The 14,039-nt window shown below is 38.3% G+C and overlaps 1 long non-coding RNA gene across 1 annotated transcript; it reads right to left on the bottom strand.

Annotated features, from left to right (window-relative positions):
• Window positions 1-1,978: 1,978 nt before the first annotated feature.
• Window positions 1,979-13,425, bottom strand: LOC141516214 (uncharacterized). The gene is made up of 3 exons (XR_012476634.1): window positions 13,377-13,425; window positions 3,220-3,542; window positions 1,979-2,176 (listed from the first exon to the last, which is right to left on the bottom strand). It is a non-coding gene; the product is annotated as an uncharacterized LOC141516214 (long non-coding RNA).
• Between the last annotated feature and the right edge of the window lie 614 nt (window positions 13,426-14,039).

The raw sequence follows: 14,039 nt of genomic DNA, 5'->3' as shown, positions 1-14,039 counted from the left end.
TTCAAAATATATTTCCATATTAGCAATGCTACAAAAATAAAAAACAAGAAAAATAAAGTGAGAAAATTATACTTCAATTTATACTCAATGTTCATCAGTTCTCTTTCTAGAAGTGGATAAGCAATTTTCATCATAAGTCCTTCAGAATTATTTTGGATCATTTCATTTATTTTTTTAATTTAATTTATTTAAGGCAATGGAATTAAGTGATTTGCCCAAGGTCACACAGCTAGGTCAAATGTGAACTCAGGTCCTCCTGACTCCAGGGCCAGTGTTCTATCCACTGTGTCACCTAGCTGTCCCTTGGATCATTTTATTGAACAGAATAGCCAAGTCTTTATTATCATTACAATATTGCTGTTACTTGTTACAATGAACTCCTGGTTTCATTCATTTCATTTTGCATCAGTTCATCTTCCAAGTTTTTCTGAAACAATGCCACATTTTAATTTCTTATAGCACAATAGTATTCCAACCCAATAATGTTTAGCTACTCCCCAATTCATGATCACCCCTTCAATTTCCAATTCTTTGCCACCACAAAAAAAATTGCTTATAGTTATTTTTGGTTCTTTCTGCTTTTCTTTGATCTCTTTGGGATATAGATTAAGTAGTAGCATTGCTGGGTCAAAGGATATGCCCTTTGGATATAGCTCCAAATTGTTCTCAGGAATGGTTGGACCAGTTCACAACTCCACCAATAATTCATTATTCTATTTTTTTCACATTCCCTCAAGAATTTGTCATTTATAGCCTACCATTTTTGATGTTTGGTATGTGTGAATTAGGGAATGAGAGGAGAGAAAAGAAGGGAGGTAATAGATAAAGTCCTGGCAATCTGATTCTAGAAGGACAGTCAAGGTGAAACTATAGGGGGAAGTCCTGAACAGACAAGGCACAGCATTAACCATGAAGAGAGAAGGCAATAATTAAAAAGTAAATTAAGGGGGGGGGGGAAGAATGAAGGCAACATAACAAAGGTAACAAGTAACTAAAGAAAAGTTAGGGTACCTTGTAGGTAACCTTTGTCCCACAACTTTGTTTGGAGCAAACAACATCAAATTATTTATTTTTTCAACTCAAAACTGCTACTAAAAAAGTCAAGAAGTTAAGAAGCAAAAATCTTAAAAGTGTCAGAGCTGCAAGGAATCTTCAACTAGAGCTATTAATTAGGGTGGGAAAACTTGGAGTTTGCCTCAGGGCACCACATTTAAAAGGTGCAAAATTTTGAAGGCATTAGTTCATGAACTAAAACTAGGAAGCTACTAGATGAGTAGCTCTGGTGAACTTGTCTGTCATTTTCTAATTCCTGCTTCCCAGGAATGGCATGATGACAGTCTCTTGGAGTGTCTCGAACTCCTTCTTCTTTATGGCACTATGTCCCTTCCCCTCTTGCTCAATGGACACTGGTTACCTGAGGTGGTTTGTGGTCCAGCAGATAATAGCACCTACCTCACAGAGCTTTTTGAGCCTTGAATGAAGTAATATGTATCAAGCACTTTGGAAACCTTGAAGCACTCTCTAAATGTTCTTTTATCATTATCACTGCTATTTGCTCCAGGTGAAAAAATTCCTAGTTACAGATCTGATTCAAGCACATAAAGAAGGAAACTTGTTTGACAGAGCAAGAAACAGGTATAGAGAAACTAAGTTCGGGAGAGGAGTGGTAGAGCAGGAACTTGAATCCAAATTTCCAATTGATTTTTTGATATTTTGATATTATGTATATATATATATATATATATATATATATATATATATAGTGTGAAGAGAATGTATATATAATAATATAATACATTTTACTATAACATTACATAAACATATTAGATATTTTCCATATATACATATATATATATATATATATATATATATATATATAAAGTATAGTATAGATATGCTACATTTCTGTAAGAAAAAAGTCAAGGACTGACTGTAAAGAATGTCAGGACCCAAGGGCGGCTAGGTGGCACAGTGGATAGAACACCGACCCTGGAGTCAGGAGTACCTAAGTTCAAATACGACCTCAGACACTTAATAATTACCTAGCTGTGTGGCCTTGGGCAAGCCACTTAACCCCATTGCCTAGCAAAAACTAAAAAAAAAAAAAAAAAAAAAAAAGAATGCCAGGACCCATTCTTCCAACCATGTAATCTAGGGCAAATCACTCTTCAGCCATCTGCAAAATAAAATAAGGAGGTTAGGTGAGAGAATCTTCAAAGTTCCTTCTAAGGACAACCATAGCAAGAAGACTTCATTGAGTACTGCGCATTATGGACAAGACACTGTGCTGGTACATGAAGACAAATACAAAATGGTATCCTCTTGGAGTTTACCTTCTTAGGAAAAGACAGGAGCAAATTTTATATGTGTGTGTGTGTGTGTGTGTGTGTGTGTGTGTGTGTGTGTGTGTGTAGATGTAAGTGTAGATGTGTAGCATGTACAAACACACACATATATATTGATAGATAGATATATACATGTATATGTAAATATGAGGTGATCTAAGGAAGGAGGGAGGACTTTGAGAATCAAGAAAGGCTTCCAGGAGAAGCTGACTTTGACATCCACATCCAGAGAAAGAGCTGTGAAATCTAAATGCACTGTTTCCCATTTAAAAATTTTGATTAATGCTTTATATTTGTTTGCTTTTTGCCCTCTCGTGATTTTTCCTTTTGTTCTGGTTCTTCTTTCACAACATGTCTAATATGAAATAAGTTTAATATAGTTATAGATGGATAACCTATATAAGATTACTCACTGCCAAGGGGAGAGGAAAGGAAAGGGAGGAAGGGAGAAAAATGTGAAACTCCAAATCTTACATAAAAATGAATGCTGAAAACTGTTTTTGCATGTAGTTGGAATAATAAATCATTTTTAAAAAAAAAAAGTTAACTTTGAAAGAAGAGAAGGATTCAAAGGACTGAACCTGAGAAGGGAATGTGTTTTAAGGATAGGGGAGAACTTGAATAAAGATTCAAGAAAGATGAAATGTCAAATTCAGGAAATAGCAACTCAGACAGCTCAACTGGAACATGAAGTTCTTGATGAGGAGTAATATGAAATTAGACTAGGAATGTAGGTTGCTTAAATACAGCAGGAGGCTTAAATTGACAAACTGCAGAGCCCCAAAATCCATTAGATTCAAAACTACTAGTATGAGGGCCTGCTGAGCCCTTTTCAGGACACCTTTGATGTCCACTTGATTCTCCCAACTCTTACCTGTGTCTCCAAGAAGCTATAGCATGCATAGTAGTCCACACCCTAGCAAATTCTCTCAGTAGATGGGCTCAGCCAGGTTAAAGGTAACTGAGAGTTCTCAAATCTGTCCGTGAGTTAGGAGTGTCTGCCCCAAGCATGTGAAGACTTTCCCAGGCAGGATAAACAAATGGGAGCAATATGTTCCAATGGCCATGAAGGAGGCTTTAACAGGTGCTGTGAAGGGCTTAGAGTCTGGTCAGACTTCAAAGATGCCAAGGGAATCCACTGTATACTGGGCCATTGCCAGTCATCCTGACTTTTTTCTCATCACTGGAGTTCAGTGCCTTAGGAAGAGAGAATGAAGTTGATGACTTTGTGCAGGTCAGCCTCACTTTAATCCAGTTCACAAAGAAGTTAAGACATCAACTATGATGTCATTGGTCTTCAAAAACAAAGGACAAACAAAAACGCCTTGCCCCACTAAGAGGATCTTCATAATTCTAGATCCATGCACATTGACTCAGGCTTAGGTGCTTCTTTAGATAGTTGTCCATTTATATCCCATTTGAAGGCTTACAATGTCTCATAAGAGTCTTATGAGGTAGATAGTATAAATGTTATTATTCATACTTTATTGATGAGTAAACATAAGAGAGGTTGAGTGGCTTGTGCAAAGTCCTGGAGCTAATAACAATAAAAAATGATGTTAATAATATCAACAACAATAATAATGCATCAGGAACTCACCTCCTTTCATTAATTTACTGATGGCAGATTCTCATACAACAAATACAGTTGGCAAAATATCTTATAAAATTATACACACAAATTGTATTAGACCCAGAGTCTTATCACCAGCAAACCTGTTGCCCACAATTGCATCAAGCTAATGCTAATCCATAAAAACTGAAGAACATTTTAATACTTGTTACCATATTAAATACTCATAATCACTAAACCAGAGACCCTAGAAAAAATCAAAGCCACAGTAAATCAGGTACCTCTTGTCACCCTAATCCTGTCTGCTATTGGAGTTGTTTTGAAAACGCTTTTATAGGGTCATGTTTTTAGAACCGGAAGGAATCTTAAAGGTCAACAAGTCTAATCTCTTCAGGTGAGGAAACTAAGGCATGGAGAGGTTGGTAATTTGCCCAGAGTTACATAATTCATAAGTGTTTGAAGCAAGATTTGAGTTCAGATCCTCATGATTCCAAGTCCAGAATTCTACCTTCTAGGACACCTAGCTTCCTTTGGTTGAGTCTATAGAAAATGGCTGGGTTTTTTTTTTTTAGTTTTGCAAGGCAATGGGATTAAGTGGCTTGCCCAAGATCACACAGCTAGGTAATCATTAAGGGTCTGAGGTCAGATTTGAACTCAGGTACTACTGGCTCCAGGGTCAGTGCTCTACCCACTGTGCCACCTAGCTGCCCCATCTATAAAAAATGAGTATGCATTCTACCATTATATTCTATTACCTAGGGTAGTTATTTTGTCTATCTGTACAAAAAATACTAGCAGGAAAGCATTTTCAGTACCATTAAGAGGAGGAGGAAGTGGATGATAACTGACATTTATACATGTTTTAAGTTTGCAAAATGTTTTACATATATTATCAGATTTGATCTTTATAACAATGCTAAGATGGGAAGAAGAGTGAAGGAAGAAAGGAACCAGCATTTATTAATCTATTATGTGACAAGCACTATACTAAGCACTCAACAAATATTTGATCCCCATCACAACCCTCTAAGATAAGTATTATAATTAATTTCCTTTTACATCTGAGGAAACTGTGGCAGACATTAGTAGAGTGACTTCCCTAGGGTCACACAGCTAAGAAGTGTATGAGGCCAGATTTGAATTCAGGTCTTCCTAACTCCAGCTCCAGCAATCTAGCCACTCTCCCTCCTACCTACATAAAGAAGGGTCAGAGGCAAGATGTGATATTTTAACTCCAAGTCTATAGGTTTTCCTATTCTATTATACTCCACTCTTAGACCAGTAAGATACTGAGGGCATCCTCAAATAAACATGAGACAAATTAAATAGAAGAGAAGACCTTAGTTGGGGGCCACAAAATCCCATGGTGGAAAAAATTGACCCAGAAAAGGAGATGCAGACAGTGGGATACCACTACACTTACAATGGGGAGACCACTGAAATCGGGAAGGGAAGAGCATGCCAAGAAGCCAGAGAGTCACTCCTCTAATGAAGGGACACAAGTTCCATATTTCAGCATCTTTTAAATAGTTTCATTTGCTCCACCCTAGTTACAATTCTGCCAATAGGTGAATCTATCCTCTTCATTTAGTCTAACATATTTTACTCCTCTTAACATCCTCTCCAATGTGCCTATACCACAGACTTGGGCATTGTTCATTAGGGATGTTATGGTTCTCACGGAGACAGAGACCTAGCTTGCTGTATGCATCAAATGTCCCTGAACTGGCAAACGCCCTCCTTGTACACAACATTTTTTTCAGACAAGAAGGTCCTTGGCCTCTCCAAGTACAAATGCCTTTCAAAATGAACTCATTCATGAGAGCATTAAGGGAAAAAACTCCAACCATAATGAGTTTTCATGGCCCTATTTATGAAAAGGGAACTTTTATACTCTGCAATCATCCAAAGCAGAGAAGCAGGAGTGAAAGCCAGCCTGTTAAATAATAATTGCAAATGTTCTATGAATGAGAGTAGCTGATTGAATTTATTAGATATGTGTTGCTGGCATTTTAAGATATAAAGCATTTATCACAAAACCATGATTTCTTCACTTAAGCTCATTAGGAAATCACACATCAATTCATGCATAATTACAGGGGGAATTTTGACTGTTCACTACAAATCATTACTGCATTAACTGAAGTTTAGTTAATTTCTCTACAATTTGGAAAGGTGGGCTTAAGGGGGACAAGCAATAACCAAGAAGGCACAGGGGACTCCCATCATCACCTGGGTCTCCCCCTCTTCTAATCAGCCAGGCTAAATTAGTACCTGAGGGCTGGGCAGGTCCAGATCATCCCTGGATCATCCCTGGTTCTTCCAGGAGCCAGCTCTGTGGCTTTCTTTCCACGTCACAATCCCACAATGTGGTGGCCTGTGCCAAATACTTAATGAGGAGTTAAGAGTCTGGGCACGTCTACTTGCACCAGACACACTCACTGTTTTTAATCATTGTTACTATTTGAAATGGAATCGAAAGAGCTAGAGAACAAGAAGGGAAAGTAAGAGAAAGGTGGTATTATGGAAAGAATTGGGGTGAGACCACCTGGATCCTAATCCCAGATCAGCTACTAAACATGTATCACCTTGGGCAAATCCCTAATCCTAATCTCTAATCCCTTCCCCTCCATAGGCCTGCTTCCAACTCTGTAAAAGGACTAGATGATCTCTAGAATCAGCACTAGACTCATGAAGTGAGAGGGAAGGGAAGCAGATCTAAGTTTTAGGGATGGATAGATGAACACTCATTTAAATCCTCCAGAAAAGAAAACCAATTATCAATTTTGAGAAAGTTCTGCTGCTACTGGAGGACTACTGAAGAGAATAGGCCCTTGTCATTTTATTTACATTTTTTTTGTGCCAGTCAGAGGTTGCTATTAGTTCCCTTATAGTTTTGTTAGTCAAAAAAAAAACCCTTTATTAAGTGTCTGCTAGGTGTGGGACACAGTGCCAAGAGATGTAGATGCTCAGGAAAGGCAAAAAAAGAGTCCCTGTCTTGGAGGAGTAGACATCATGCAAATAATTATATACAAACAAGCTATCTACAGGATAAATAGGAAATGATCAACAGAGGGAAAGTGCTAGAATTAAGAGGGTTTAGAGAAGACTTCCTTTAGAAGGTCGGATTATATCTAGGACTTGAAAGAAGCCAAGGAAGCTGGGTGATGTATATGAGGAGGAAGAGTATTCTAAGCATGAATGGGAATCAGTGAATATGTCCAAACTCAAGAGATGCAGTGACTTGTTCAAGGAACTGCAAGATCAATGCTTTTTCTAAAGCACTTTTCTAAAGACCTTCTCTTCCCTTCCTTCCTCCATCTCTTCTCTAACTTTCTTCCTTCCTCTCCTACCTTTTCTACTTCCTCCTCTTTTTCTTCTCTTCCTTCTTGTTTTCCATCTTTATTCTCTTCTTTCCTCCCTATCTTCTCTACTTCCTCCTTTCTTTTTTCCTCCCTCTCTCCCTTCCTTTTTTCTCCTTCCCTTTCCCCCCCTTCTCCCTCCCTCCCTTCTCTCCTTCCTCACACCTTTCTTTTTCTTCTCTCCCTTCCTTCTTCCCTCTTTTTCTCTTCCCTCTCTTTTTGGTCCTTCTCTCCTTACCATATATCCAAGAATGGCATGGAAGTAAGAAGAAAGTTATCAGAAGTAGTAATTAGGACAGGAAGAAGTGGAAAATTAGAAAGTTGGAAGAATATGGTTTAAAAAAGAAGGAACTAAAGAAAAGGAAAAAGAATTGAGACTTGAAAAGGACACATTTTTTTTAAAAAAAGCTACTGAGAGTGGGGAGGATAATCTTGAAGGCAAAAATGGAAACAGGTCTTGTGATAATTCTTCAGTCTCCAAAGGCACCTCAGTTCAATCTCAGATACTAAGGTATCCACTCAGACAAAGAAGTCACAGAAATATCACCTTAGTAAAAAAAAAAAAAGTAGATGAAGTGGAAATAATATACCTAGACTGCAGATTAGACTCTACTATTAATAGCCCATGTGATTCTGGGCAAATGGCTCAGTATAAAGAAAGAATTGGATAATATTAGGGGTTCTTGATCCCTTTTGGCAGTCTGGTGAAGCTTATGGAACCTATATTCAGAATAATGCTTTTAAATGCTTATAATAATCCAGAGGAAGAAAAACAAAACAAAAAAACAAAACAAAAAAGAAAACCCAACCCTTCAGAATCTGATGAACACTTTATAAAAATTATCTCTTATGTATCTCTTTCCCTTAATCCTAATTCCTCATATTGAAAATTATCAATATGTAAACTATATGTAAGCATGTTTATCCAAAACATGTATGTATGTACAATGCTAACCTGACTGCCACTGAGGGGAGGGGGGGTGGGAAGGGAGGGTGAAAGGAAATGTTGTAATTTAAAAATATACATGTACATATAGATGGAAAAAAATAAACACACTACTCAAAAAATGCTTCTAGTAAGATTAGGATAGTAAGCTTATAGTAAGGATTACAAAGGAAATCAATTATATTGAAATATAGTTATAAACCATTTTTTTAGTTCATGGACTGCAGGTTAAGAACCTTTGGATTAGATGATCACTAATGTGCCTCATAGATCTAAAATTATTATTGAAATGAAATGGGGGAAGGAGGAAGGGAGAAGAAAGACTATAATAACATCTGGCTTAGCCTGCCTTTCCCAGACTGCCTATCTAACCCTCAGGGGTGTTTGAAGGACTGATGAGCTATTACAGGGTATGCTTTGATCCCCTCAGATAGACCAGAATTCTTAGAAATCCCTTTAGCAAGCCACCTACACTTTGGAGGATAACTGCTGTGAAACATAGATGATCTCTTCTAGGAAAAGAGGAGAAATTAGTTTCTTTAGAGAGTTAAGTCAAACTTCCATTTTTTTCCCTAGAGGATACACACTGAAATTTCTCTGTATCTTCCCTCTCTACCTCTCAGAGGAGCTGACATTCCCTGTCCATGTCTTCTATGAGTAGAACACAGAAATGATTTAAAAACATCTTTCACATGATTTAGCCAAGCAGTTAGTTCAGGATGACTTGGTAGTCATTTAGTAGAAAAAATAGATTTTGATTCTATTCCTTACTTCCACCCTCACCTCCTCCCTACTGCTCTCCTTAACCAGTGACCTTAGACAAATCATTTCTTTCTTTCTAGGTCTCATGGTTGTCTGTGTGTGTGTGTGTGTTATGAGTAAAGGGCTTTATAAATAATTTCTAAAGTCTATTTTTAACAGCAATTCTCTAATTCTGCAGGATAGCATAGTAGAAAAGGTACTAGTTTTAGAAAAAGAAGTTGTTCTTATTGTTCAGTTGTGTCTGATTCTTTGTTATCCCATTGTAGATTTTCTTGGCAGAAATATAAGGGTGGTTTGTGATTTCCTTCTCTAGTTCATTTTACTGATGAGGAAACTGAGGCAAACGATTAAGTGACTTGCCCAGGGTCACAATGCTAGGAATATGAGTCTTCCTGACTTAGGTCCAGCACTCTATTCATTGTGCCACCTAAACGCCTTTAGAAACAAGACTTTCATTCAGATTCCAGCACTGATAAGAATAATGTTTGTCCTTTATTCTCAAAGAAGAACATGATATCAGAGCACATGAACTGGATTTCAGTGAGGGGGGTGCTGTGCTAAGTCTGAAAATCCAGTTCAGTTTGGATCAGAATGATTGGGTTTGGCTCTGGATGTGGGGCAGTCAGAGTTAAGTGACTTGCCCAAGGTCATGCAGCTAGTACATGTCTGAGGTCATATTTGAATTCAGATCCTCCTGATTTCAGGGCTGGTACTCTACCCACTGCACCACTTAGCTGCCCTTCCAGTTCTTGGAAAATCTCTTAAACTCTGAACTTCAGTATCCTTACTTATAAAATGAAGAGATCAAACCAGTCAAATTCTAAAGTGCCTTCTAGCTCTAAATCTGATGATTTAAACAAAATAATAAAGGCAAGGGCTTAAACTGAAATCCTCTTTCTGTAATGTTTACTTGTGAGACCTGGAGCCTCTTGGATCATTGCTGATGGGATTGTATGTGACCAACTATTCCTGGCTAGTCCCCATGAGTCAGGACTATGTCAAAGATGACTGACCACTGATTCTAGAAAATGTATTCATTTGGTGGACTATAAGAAACAAAGAAAGAAGCCTTTGGGGCTCTTTTGAGGTCACTTCTTTGTTGAGACACAGGCAGCTCTAGCCACTGTGCCACCTAGTTGTCCCTATCTGGTGCTATTTCATAACCCCAAAAATTTGAGAGTTCAGGAGCTGGGTACCTAGATAGAAGTAATTTCTGAAACTTCTTGGAAAAGAAACTCCCTCAGTTCCCCTGCCCCAGTCAGGAGGAAGCTGAAGCTAAAAAATTTAAACTTAACTTTCCAGGAGAGTTGGATTTAGCAGTCACTTAGTGCAGATCTGAGATAAATATGAAATATGTTAAACAGTTTAAAAAGTTGTCTTTACCCTCTTGGAGAATATGAATGGTTACTATGGTAAAGGGGATAAATAAATGCCCTATATCTAATATCTATTTTGTTCACTGAGTACCTTTTCTAGAAAGGATCCTGCTAATTCTTCTTCAGGGGAACCATAGACATGAATCAAAACCTCAACTTTAAGAGATTTTCCCCATTGCTTATGGGAGCAATAAGTCAGAGAGTGAGGAGGTGGAGTCTAATACCCTGTCACTGAGCTCCACATGGGAAGGGCTTCCTTCCTGGCCCATAGATAAAACATAAAGTTACCAGATGATTTCTAAGGTCCTTTTTAGTGCTAAATCCTATGATGTTATTGATGGTCTTAGGTTGTACCAGCCTAACACCCTGCTGTATTTAATGAATCTGAATCTGAAATTTCATTTAATGAATTTGCTTTTAAGTGTGTGTGTGTGTGTGTGTGTGGGTGTCCACTCAACAGATATCCTTTCCCACATCCCTCCTTTTTATAATCACCCAAGGAATTAATGATGACCAATCAATCTCTATACAATCTCACCTAGAGACTTGAGAACAATATCTTAGAACAGAAGTGAACAAAAAACCAAGATTGAGCCCAAGGAAGAAAACCTGTGAAAAATCTGTAAATTGGAGGAGGCAATATTTCATCTCAATGAGTGTATTAATGGATCACAGAATTTCAGAGCTATTCAATGTGCTCCTCTCCCCCCATCTAGGGAGTTCTTAACAGTCAATGAAAAACCCCAAGGACCACCAGTACCTGTGCCACCTGCTGAGGGCTAGCTGGAGAATCTCATCACTGATTTTAAAATAGCAGAGCAACCTGAGCAAATGAAAATAGAACAGATATATTCTAAGAATGGAGGGAAAAAAAGGAAAAAAATCCCTTCTCTAATCCTGTGTGTTTGAAGGAGAAATGATGAATAGAAAAGTGTAAAAAACATCTCCTTTTGGGGGAAGAATAGTTTTAACCTTCAGGTGATTCTAGAGGTTGTTGGAGCCTACACAGGGAAACTCTTCAGAAAGGCAGGGACATGAATCATAAGCCGTTTTATCTCCACTTTAAAGCACTTGTATATTCAAATTCCCTAAAGGAAAGAGAACCACAGAGAGCAGCACTACACAATCCAATCTAAATAGATTGATGAGCATGCCCACGACCAACCCACTGTGGATTTTCCTCAACTCTTGTTGGTGAAATCATCCATCCGTGTAGGTTGTTTCTCATCTCCCCCCCCCCCCCCAAGATTGAGTCATGATTTTCCCCAGTCTGGATTGAGATCACCTGAAGTAAGGGGATAAGAGCAATTTTATAGGTTCTTTCTATTTTTAATGCACTGAAACAGAAATTAGCTATAAACTATAATTAATCTAGGCTGCCCATCATGCTGAATTTGCCTGGGATCTAGAAAATTTATTGTTTACCACCACCTGTAGGTTCAAGAAAGCAAGAGTAAATTTTTGTGTCTTGATGATGGAATTTTGATTTCCTGTAATTATAATAATAATGGCAATCACTCATATGGAGGCAATTCTTTAAGTTTACAAAGTGCTTTCCTCACAACAGTCAGGCAGTGGGAATAAGAGGAATATTAATATGCCCATTTTACAGATAAAGAAACTAAGGTACAGAAAGATAGGGTGCTCAAGCCGGGTTTGGGTAGCCAGTAAGTGTTAAAGTCAGTATATGCTTCTACTTTTCTCCCAGGACTCTACCCATGACAAACCACAAAACAATCTTACTAGAGAATAGGAAGTTCTTAACCTTCTTAGCATCATGGTCCCCTTGGGCAGGCTGGGTAAAGCCTTTGGACCTGTTCTTAGAATGAAGTTTTAAAATGAATCATAAAAAATTTTAAAGGTATGCAAAGGAAACCAACTATTATGAAATCATTATCAATTAAAAAAAAAGTTATGGACCCAAAGTTAAAAAACACTGCATAGAGCAGATAGTTACCAAAAGATTAACAGTCCACAAGACCAACTCATTTTTTTTTAAAAGGGAGGGGTTCTTAACCCACAGTTCTAGAGCTTTTTCAAAGAAAGATTCTGATCATTGTATTGCAGTATAAGCTTTTAATAATCTCATATATTTTCTTTTGCATTATTCTGAAATATCCATAGGTTTCAGAACACCACAAAAAAGTTAAAATCCCCATCTTTAAGGGTTACACAGATGGTAGGAGTCAGGATAAACACATCAATAGCCTTTATCATTGTTCTAGGGTAAGATGGCATTGACCCCAGGCTTGTTGGCTTATCTGCAAGGTTATTATAGGTTTTCTCTCAACCAGTACTAGAGGAAAGGACAAAATGCAAGGTCATTAGTAAAATTGTCTCACTGTGTTTCATAACATGCTCTTCAGAAGATATTGTAATTTTCCTAAATAAAGCTTTATTTCTCTAGTCATTTTCACATTGCTGAAAAGGAAAAATTCATCAGTCTTTCTTGAGAGGAAAAAAACCCTCCTACATCCTCACTGGTGCATCATGTCCTTCATATGTCACTGGAAAGTAGAAATTACTTATCACTTCATCATTTATATTTATTCAGTGATTTCAGAGTAGATGATAGGATAGTAAGCAATTAGCACTATCTAACCAGCAAGTGACCCGAAAAAAATTATTAGTTGATTTAGGCTGACTCTACCAAGAACCTTGAGGAGGAGTGGGAGAGGGCAAGGTAGAGATGAATTAGATCAATTCCCCCATTTGTACCCCCCCACACCCTAACTGCTCCTTTCTCATCCACACTCACCACTGTACTCCTACAGATCTGGCCTCAGAAAGGCATAGCTGGGCCAAGGAAAGAGCTCTCTTGCAAGCCCTCCATATCTCACTGCATATCCCTAACCCTGCCACTCCTTGGAGTTTGTTTGATGCATCTTTCATTTCCTACCCTGCAGCTGTGACTCCAGCCCCAAGTCCAAGATTTAGTCCTGGCCCTAGGCCAGGCCTGGTAGCCCACCCCTGAGCCCTGCCAAAAAGGTCCCCAGCTGATACCCGACCTACCTCCTCTGACTCCCCCACAAGCAGGAAACTCACCAGCTGACTGCCGCCATATGCTAAGAGCAATTGGCAGAGGAAGAGTAGGAGGGAGAAACGGGAAGAGAGGATGAAATGGAGGAGAGGAAGGAATACATTTAAAACCACCCACAGAGGAACCAGAGCAAGCCACTTCCTTGCCCTATCTATCACAAGCTCTGACACATGACCCTCTTGCAACAGGCTAGAAAGTAAGAAACTCATTCCACATTTTTTACATATTGTCAAGCCACCAGAATGAATTATGCCTTCACAGAATCATTCAAGTAGTTAAGCTTCCTTTTATCCCCCACCGATAATAGGATATTTTCAACTGACCTCTAATGAACTTGTTTCAAATAAGATTTTATTTTTGCCTTTTGTTCCCAAGTTCTTTTCAAATTCTACTGCCAATGGGGAATGGCTTAGCAAACTGTGGTATATGTATGTCATAGAACACTATGGTTCTATTAGAAACCAGGAGGGCAGGGAATTCAGGGAAGCCTGGAGGAATTTGCATGAACTGATGCTGAGTGAGATGAGCAGAACCAGAAAAACATCAACATGGGGGTGATGATCGACCTTGAAGGACTCACTCATTCCATCAGTTTAACAATCGGAAGCAATTTGGGGGCTGTCTGCAATGGAGAA

Source organism: Macrotis lagotis, chromosome 3 (genome assembly GCF_037893015.1).
Source record: "Macrotis lagotis isolate mMagLag1 chromosome 3, bilby.v1.9.chrom.fasta, whole genome shotgun sequence".
Taxonomy (NCBI): Eukaryota; Metazoa; Chordata; class Mammalia; order Peramelemorphia; family Peramelidae; genus Macrotis; species Macrotis lagotis.
The sequence above is the reverse complement of the archived record's forward strand: the minus strand, read 5'-3'. Positions and strand labels throughout refer to the sequence as shown.